This window comes from Xenia sp. Carnegie-2017, unplaced genomic scaffold (genome assembly GCF_021976095.1).
Source record: "Xenia sp. Carnegie-2017 unplaced genomic scaffold, XeniaSp_v1 HiC_scaffold_4, whole genome shotgun sequence".
NCBI lineage: Eukaryota > Metazoa > Cnidaria > Anthozoa > Malacalcyonacea > Xeniidae > Xenia > Xenia sp. Carnegie-2017.
In genome coordinates, this window is record NW_025813504.1 from 6,408,349 (window position 1) to 6,418,813 (window position 10,465).

Consider the following 10,465-nt stretch of genomic DNA (forward strand, 5'->3'; position numbering starts at 1 on the left):
ATTAAAGATTACGGGCATCATTATCGTTATGTCGCACATGCAAAGAGCGCTCAAATACTTGAACTAATTCCCCTACAAAGCATATAAATGTTCATGGAGCAATGTTTCTGGAGAACACTATCATTTATTAAAAAGTTAATTAGCCTTCTTCATTTTATCAATATATTAATTGACATAATGATATTGGAGAATACGGGCATCGATCCAGTTACCTCGCACATGCTAAGCGCGCGCTCTACCATTTGAGCTAATTCCCCTACAACTCGCATTTAAAGTTTCGGTGGCAATGTCTATTTAGAGCAGTGGCATTTTAAAAGAAATTTTTTAGCCTTCCTTATAATGATAATGTAGTGACTGACCTAATGGTTTTGGAGAATACTTTCATCATTATCGTTAAGTCGCACATGCATAGAGCGCTCAAACATTTGAATCAATTCACCTACAAAGCATATAAAAGTTTAGGTAGCATTGTATATGGAGAACACTATGATTTAATAAAAAGTTATTTAATCTTCTTCATTAAAATAATATAGTGATTATATTCATTATATTTATCAACCTTATTCATAATGAAATTGGAGAATACGGACTTCAATCCCGTTGCCTCTACATTTTGAGCTAATTCTCCTACAACTCCAGTTAAAAGTTCAGGTGGCATGTTTCAGGAGAACACTGGCATTTTAAAAAAGTGTTTTAGCCTTCCTTATAATATAATATAGTGATTGACATAATGGTTTTGGAGAATACTTTCATCATTATCTTTAAGTCGCACATGCAAAGAGCGCTCAAACATTTGAATCAATTCACCTACAAAGCATATAAAAATTTATGTAGCATTGTATATGGAGAACACTATCATTTATTAAAAAGTTAATTAATCTTCTTCATTATAATAATATATCGATTATATTCATTATATTAATCAACCTTCTTCATATGAAATTGGAGAATACGGGCATCGATCCCATTACCTCGCACATGCAAAGCGCGCGCTCTACCACTTGAGCTAATTCCCCTACAAAGCATATAAATGTTCATGGAGCAATGTTTCTGGAGAACACTATCATTTATTAAAAAGTTAATTAGCCTTCTTCATTTTATTAATATATTGATTGACATAATGATATTGGAGAATACGGGCATCGATCCCGTTACCTCGCACATGCGAAGCGCGCGTTCTACCCTTGAGCTAATTCCCCTACAACTCGAATTAAAATTCAGGTGGCAATGTCTATTTAGAGCACTGGCATTTTAAAAGAAGTGTTTTAGCCTTCCTTATAATAATGTAGGGACTGACGTAATGGTTTTGGAGAATACTTTCATCATTATCGTTAAGTCGCACATGCAAAGAGCGCTCAAACATTTGAATCAATTCACCTACAAAGCATATAAAAGTTTATGTAGCATTATATATGGAGAACACTATCATTTATTAAAAAGTTAATTAATCTTCTTCATTATAATAATATAGCGATTATATTCATTATGTTAATCAACCTTCTTCATAATGAAATTTTAGAATACGGGCATCGATCCCGTTAACCTCGTTCATGCAAAGCGCGCGCTCTACCACTTGAGCTAATTCCACTACAACTCGAAATTAAGTTCAGGTGGCAATGTCTATTTACAACATTGACATTTTAAAAGAAGCGTTTTATCTTCCTTATAATAACAATATACTCACTGCCATAATGGTATTAGAGAATATGGTCTTCATTATCGTTAAGTCGCACATGCAAAGAGCGCTCAAACATTTGAACTAATTCCCCTACAAAGCATAAAAAAGTTCAGGGAGCAATGTTTGTGGAGAACACTATCATTTATTAAAAAGTTAATTAGCCTTCTTCATTTTATTAATATATGGATTGACATAATGGTATTGGAGAATACGGGCATCGATCCCGTTACCTCGCACAGCTAAGCGCGCTCTACCACTTGAGCTAATTCCCTACAACTCGAATTAAAAGTTCAGGTGGCAATGTCTATTTAGAGCACTGGCATTTTAAAAGAAGTGTTTTAGCCTTCCTTATTATAATAATATAGTGACTGACATAATGGTATTGGAGAATACTTTCATTATTTTCACTAAGTCGCACATGCAAATAGCGCTCAAACATTTGAACTAATTCCCCTACAAAGCATATAAAAGTTCAGGGAGCAATGTTTATGGAGAACACTATCATTTATTAAAAAGTTAATTAGCCTTCTTCAATTTAATTAATATATGGATTGACATAATGATATTGGAGAATACGGGCATCATTATCGTTAGGTCACACATGCAAAGAGCGCTCAAACATTTGAACTAATTCCCCTACAAAACATTTAAAAGTTCAAGTAGCATTGTTTATGAGAACATTACCAGTTATTTTAAAGTTAATTAGCCTTCTTCATTATATTAGAATAATGACTGCCATAATGGTATTGGGGAATACGGTCATCATTATCGTTAAGTCGCACATGCAAATATCGCTCAAATATTTGAACTAATTCCCCTACAAATCATATAAACGTTTAAGTAGCATTGTTTAATAAAACACTACCCGTTATTATAAAGTTAATTAGCCTTCTCCATTATATTAATATAATGATTGACATAACGATATTAATGAATACGGTCATTACTATCGTTAAGTCGCACATGCAAAACTCGCGCTCTACCACTTGAGCTAATTCCCATACAACTCGAATTAAAAGTTTAGGTGGCAATGTCTATTTAGAAAACTGGCATTTCAAAAGAAGTGTTTTAGCCTTCCTTATAATAATAATATAGTGACTGGCATAATGGTATTGGAGAATACGGTCATCTTTACCGTTAAGTAGCACATCGAAATAGCGCTCAAACATTTGAACTAATTCCCCTACAAAGCATATAAAAGTTCAGGTAGCATTGTTTATGAGAACATTACCAGTTATTATAAAGTTAATTAGCCTTCTTCATTATATTAGAATAATGACTGCCATAATGGTATTGGAGAATACGGTCATCATTATCGTTAAGTCGCACATGCAAAGAGCGCCCAAACATTTGAACTAATTCCCCTACAAAGCATATAAGAGTTTAGGTAGCATTTTTCATGGAGAACAATATCATTTATTAAAAGGTTAATTAACCTTCTTCATTTTATTAATATATTGATTGACATAATGATATTGAAGAATACGGGCATCGATCCCGTTACCTCGCACATGCTAACGCGCGCTCTACCACTCGAGCTAATTCCCCTACAACTCGCATTTAAATTTCGGGTGGCAATGTCTATTCAAAGCACTGGCATTTTACAGAAGTCCTCTACATCTCCAGTTAAAAGTTCGGGTGTTATTGTTTAAGGAGAACACTGGCATTTTAAAAAAAGTGTTTTAGCCTTACTTATTATATAAAATGGTGATTGACATAATGATTTTGGAGAATACGGGCATCATTCCCCTTATCTCGCACATGCAAAGAGCGCGCTCTACCCCTTGATCTAATTCCCTACAACGCTAAAAGTTCAGGTGGCAATGTTTATGGTGAACACCGGCATTTATTAAAAAGTATTTTAGCCTTTTTCATAGTTATAATATTGTGATTGACATAATGGCGTTAGAGAAAACTCTCATTAATCCTGTTACCTTGCACATGAAAACCCCTTGCTTTAACACATGAGCTAATTCCCTACAACTCAAATTAAAAGTTTAGGTGGCAATGTCTATTTAGAACACTGCATTTCAAAAGAAGTGTTTTAGCCTTCCTTATAATAATAATATAGTGACTGACATAATGATATTGCAGAATACGTGCATCATTATCGTTAATTCGCACATGCAAAGCGCGCGTTCTAAAATTTTAGCTAATTCCCTACCAAGGAAATAAAAGTTCATGGAGCATTGTTTATGGAGAACACTAGCATTTATTAAGAAGTTAATTAGCCTTCTTCATTATTTTAATATAGTGATTGACATAATGATATTGGAGAATACGGGCATCGATCCTGTTACCTCGCACATGCTAAGCGCGCGCTCTACCACTTGAGCTAATTCCCCTACAACTCGAATTTAAAGTTCGGCTGGCAATGTCTATTTAGAGCACTGGCATTTTAAAAGACGTGTGTCAGCTTTCCTTATTACAATAATATAGTGACTGACATAATGGTATTGGAGAATACGGTCATCATTATTGATAAGTCGCACATGCAAAGAGCGCTCAAACATTTGAACTAATTCCCCTACAAAGCATGTAAAAGTTCAGGGAGCAATGTTTGTGGAGAACACTATCATTTATTAAAAAGTTAATTAAGCTTCTTTATTATATTAATATAGCGATTGACATAATGAAATTAGAGATTGCGGAGATCCATCCCGTTACCTCGCACATGCTAAGCGCGCGCTCTACCACTTGAGCTAATTCCCTACAACTCGAATTAAAAGTTCATGTGGCAATGTCTATTTAGAGCACTGGCATTTTAAAAGAAGTGTTTTAGCCTTCCTTATAATAATAATATAGTGACTGACATAATGGTATTGGAGAATACGGTCATAATTATTGTTAAGACGCACATGCAAAGAGCGCTCAAATATTTGAAATAATTCCCCTACAGAGCATATAAAAGTTCAAGTAGCATTGTTTGTGGAGAACACAGTCATTTATTAAAAAGTTAATTAACCTTCTTTATTATATTAATATAGCGATTGACAAAATGAAATTAGAGATTACGGAGATTGATTCAGTTACCTCGCACATGCAAAGCGCGCGCTATACCATTTGAGCTAATTCCCCTACAACTCGAAATAAAAGTTCGGGTGGCAATGTCTATTTAGAACACTGGCATTTTAAAAGAAATGTTTTAGCCTTCCTTATAATAATAATATAGTGACTGACCTAATGGTTTTGGAGAATACTTTCATCATTATCGTTAAGACGCACATGCAAAGAGCGCTCAAATACTTGAATCAATTCACCTACAAAGCATATAAAAGATTAGGTAGCATTGTACATAGAGAACACTATCATTTATTAAAAAGTTAATTAATCTTCTTCATTATAATAATAAGGCGATTATATTCATTATATTAATCAACCTTCTTCATAATGAAATTTGGAGAATACGGGCATCGATCCCATTACCTCGTTCATGCAAAGCGCGCTCTACCACTTGAGCTAATTCCCTACAACTCGAAATTAAGTTCAGGTGGCAATGTCTATTTAGAACATTGACATTTTAAAAGAAGTGTTTTACCTTCCTTATAATAACAATATACTCACTGCCATAATGGTATTAGAGAATACGGTTTTCATTATCGTTAAGTCGCACATGCAAAGAGCGCTCAAACATTTGAACTAATTCCCCTACAAAGCATAAAAAAGTTCAGGGAGCAATGTTTGTGGAGAACACTATCATTTATTAAAAAGTTAATTAGCCTTCTTCAATTTAATTTATATATGGATTGACATAATGATATTGGAGAATACGGGCATCGATCCGGTAACTCGCACATGCTATGCGCGCGCTCTCCCATTTGAGGTAATTCCCCTGCAATGCTGAAGAAAGTTTAGGTGGCAATGTTCATGAAGAACTCAGGCATGTTAAAAAAAAATTTTTTTGCCGTTCTCATAATATTAATATAGTGATTGCCATAATGATATTGGAGAATACGTGCATCATTCCCGTTAAATCGCACATGCAAAGGGCGAGCTCAAACATTTGAGCTAATTTTCTACAAAGCATATAAAAGTTCAGGTAGCATTGTTTGGGGAGAACACTAGTAGTTATTAGAAAGTTAATTAGCCTTCTTCATCATAGTAATATTGTGATTGACATAATGATATTGGAGAATACGGACATCAATCCCGTTGCCTTTGACGTGAAAACCGCTTGCTCAACCACTTTAGCTAATTCCCATACAACACAAATAAACATTCGGGTTGCATTGTTTTGGAGAACACCGACTTTTCGAAAATATTATTTTAGCCTTCTTTATGAAATTAAAGTGGTGTCTACTTTAATGGCGAGGGAGAAAACGTGCATCAATCTCGTTGCCTCTTACATGAAGAGCGCTTGCTCTACCAATTGAGCTAATTCTCATACAACACAAATTAAAATTTACTTGGCAATGGTTATTGAGAACACTGTAATTTCTAGAAACTTATTTTTGCCTTTTTCATAGTTAGAATATGGTGATTGACATAATGGCATAAATGGTGATTGACATAAACGCTAATTATTCTTGTTACCTCGCACATGAAAATCGCCTTCTCTAACACTTGAGAAAATTCCCATACAACACAAATAAACATTTAGGTTGAAATATTTTGTAAAACGCCGACATTGTGAAAAAAGTGTTTTAGCTTTCTTCATGAAATTGAAACAGTGTCTACTTTATGGCGTAGGAGAAAACGCTTATCAATCCCGTTGCTTCTAACATGAAATCCCCTTGCTCTACAAAATGAGCTAATTCCCATACAACACAAAAAAAAGTTCAGGTGGCAATGTGCTTGAGAACACTTGCATTTATAAAAAAGTATTTTAGCCTTCTTCATAGTTATTATATGGCGATTGACATAATGGCATTAGAGAAAACGTTCATTAATGCTGTTATCTCGCACACGAAAACCGCTTGCTCTACATCTTGAGCTAAGTCCCCTACATCTCCAGTTAAAACTTCAGGTGGCATCGTTTAAGGAGAACACTGGCATTTTAAAAAAAGTGTTTCAGCCTTACTTATAATATAATATAGTGATTGACCTAATGGTTTTGGAGAATACTTTCATCATTATCTTTAAGTCGCACATGCAAAGAGCGCTCAAAGATTTGACTCAATTCACCTACAAAGCATATAAAAGTTTAGGTAGCATTGTATATGGAGAACACTATTATTTATTAAAAAGTTAATTAATCTTCTTCATTATAATAATATAGCGATTATATTCATTATATTAATCAACCTTCTTCATAATGAAATTGGAGAATACGGGCATCGATCCCATTACCTCGCACATGCAAAGCGCGCGCTCTACCACTTGAGCTAATTCCTTTACAACTCGAATTTAAGTTCAGACAGCAATGTCTATTTAGAACATTGACATTTGAAAAGAAGTGATTTACCTTCCTTATAATAATAATATAGTCACTGCCATAATGTTATTGGAGAATAGGGTCATCATTATCGTTAAGTCGCAGATGCAAAGAGCGCACAAATATTTGAACTAATTCCCCTAGAAAGCATATAAAAGTTTAGGTAGCATTGTTTATGGAGAACACTACCAGTTATTATAAAGTTAATTAGCCTTCTTCTATATATAAATATATTGATTGACATAATGATATTGGAGATAACAGGCATCGATCCCGTTACCTCGCACATGCTAAGCGCGCGCTCTACCACTCGAGCTAATTCCCCTACAACTCTAATTTAAAGTTCGGGTGGCAATGTCTATTCAGAGCACTGGCATTTTAAAAGAAGTGTTTCAGCCTTCCTTATAATAATAATATAGTGACTGACATAATGGTATTGGAGAATACTTTCATCATTATCGTTAAGACGCACATGCAAAGAGCGCTCAAATACTTGAATCAATTCACCTACAAAGCATATAAAAGATTAGGTAGCATTGTACATAGAGAACACTATCATTTATTAAAAGTTAATTAATCTTCTTCATTATAATAATAAGGCGATTATATTCATTATATTAATCAACCTTCTTCATAATGAAATTTGGAGAATACGGGCATCGATCCCATTACCTCGTTCATGCAAAGCGCGCGCTCTACCACTTGAGCTAATTCCACTACAACTCGAAATTAAGTTCAGGTGGCAATGTCTATTTACAACATTGACATTTTAAAAGAAGTGTTTTACCTTCCTTATAATAACAATATACTCACTGCCATAATGGTATTAGAGAATACGGTCTTCATTATCGTTAAGTCGCACATGCAAAGAGCGCTCAAACATTTGAACTAATTCCCCTACAAAGCATAAAAAAGTTCAGGGAGCAATGTTTGTGGAGAACACTATCATTTATTAAAAAGTTAATTAGCCTTCTTCAATTTAATTAATATATGGATTGACATAATGATATTGGAGAATACGGGCATCGATCCCGTTATCTCGCACAGACTAAGCGCGCGCTCTACCATGTGAGCTAATTCCCCTACAACTCGATTTAAAAGTTCAGGTGGCAATGTCTATTTAGAGCACTGGCATTTTAAAAGAAGTGTTTTAGCCTTCCTTATAATAATAATATAGTGACTGACATAATGGTATTGGAGAATACTTTCATTATTTTCACTAAGTCGCACATTCAAATAGCGCTCAAACATTTGAACTAATTACCCTACAAATCATATAAAAGTTGAGGGAGCAATGTTTGTGCAGAACACTGTCATTTATTAAAAAGTTAATTAGCCTTCTTCATTTTATTAATATATTGATTGACATAATGATATTGTAGAATACGAGCATCGATCCCGTTACCTCGCACAAGCAAAGCGCGCGCAAACATTTGAATCAACTCACCTACTAAGCATATAAATGTTTAGGTAGCATTGTATTTGGAGATCAATATCATTTATTAAAAAGTTAATTAATCTTCTTCATTATAATAATATAGCGATTATATTCATTATATTAATCAAACTTCTTCATAATGAAATTGGAGAATACGGGCATCGATCCCGTTATCTCCCACATGCAAAGCGCGCGCTCTACCACTTGAGCTAATTCCCCTACAACTCGCATTAAAAGTTCAGGGAGCAATGTTTCTGGAGAACACCCTCATTTATTAAAAAGTTTATTAGCCTTGTTCATTTTATTAATATATTGATTGACATAATGTTATTGGAGAATACGGGCATTGATCCCGTTACCTCGCACATGCTAAGCGCGCGCTCTACCACTTGAGCTAATTCCCCTACAACCCGAATTTAACGTTCGGGTGGCAATGTCTATTCAAAGCACTGGCATTTTACAGAAGTCCTCTACATCTCCAGTTAAAAGTTCAGGTGGCATCGTTTAAGGAGAACACTGCCATTTTAAAAAAATTGTTTTAGCCTTACTTATAATATAAAATAGTGATTGACATAATGATTTTGAAAAATACGGGCATCATTCTCCTTACCTCGCACATGCAAAGAGCGCGCTCTACCCCTTGATCTAATTCCCTAGTACTCGAATTTAAGTTCAGGTGGCAATGTCTATTTAGAACATTGACATTTGAAAAGAAGTGTTTTACCTTCCTTATAATAATAATATAGTCACTGCCATAACGGTATTGGAGAATACAGTCATCATTATCGTTAAGTCGCACATGCAAAGAGCGCTCAAATATTTGAACTAATTCCCCTACAAAGCATATAAACGTTTAGGTAGCATTGTTTATTAGAACACTACCTGTTATTATAAAGTTAATTAGCCTTCTTCATTATATTAATATAGTGATTGACATAACGATATTAAAGAATACGATCTTCATTATCTTAATAGAGTGATTGACATAACGATATTAAAGAATACGATCAAAATTCACATACAACACAAATAAACATTTAGGTTATAATATTTTGGAAAACGTCGACATTGTGAAAAAGTGTTTTAGCTTTCTTCATGAAATTGAAATTGTGTCTACTTTATGGCGTCGGAGAAAACGGTTATCAATCCCGTTGCCTCTAACATAAAATCCGCTTGCTCTACCAAATGAGCTGATTCCCATACAACACAAAAAAAAGTTCAGGTGGCAATGTTTATGGAGAACACATGCAATTATTAAAAAGTATTTGAGCCTTCTTCATAGTTATAATATGGTGATTGACATAATGACGTTGGAGAAAACGCTAGTTAATCCTTTTACCTCGCACATTAAAATCACTTTTTCTAACAATTGAGCAAATTCCCCTACAACGCAAATAAAATTTCAGGTAGAATGTTTAAGTAGAACACAGGTATTTATTAAAAAGTTAATTAATCTTCTTCATTATAATAATATAGCGATTATATTCATTATATTAATCAACCTTCTTCATAATGAAATTGGAGAATACGGGCATCGATCCCGTTACCTCGCACATGCAAAGCGCGCGCTCTACCACTTGAGCTAATTCCCCTACAACTCGAATTTAAGTTCAGGTAGCAATGTCTATTTAGAACATTGACATTTGAAAAGAAGTGATTTACCTTCCTTATAATAATAATATAGTCACTGCCATAATGTTATTGGAGAATAGGGTCATCATTATCGTTAAGTCGCATATGCAAAGAGCGCGTTCTAAATCATTAGCTAATACCCTTGGAAGCAAATAAAAGTTCAGGGAGCAATGTTTGTGGAGAACACTATCATTTATTAAAAAGTTAATTAGCCTTCTTCATTTTATTAATATATTGATTGACATAATGATATTGGAGAATACGGGCATCGATCCCGTTATCCCGCACATGCAAAGCGCTCGCTCTACCACTTGAGCTAATTCACCTACAACTCGAATTTAAA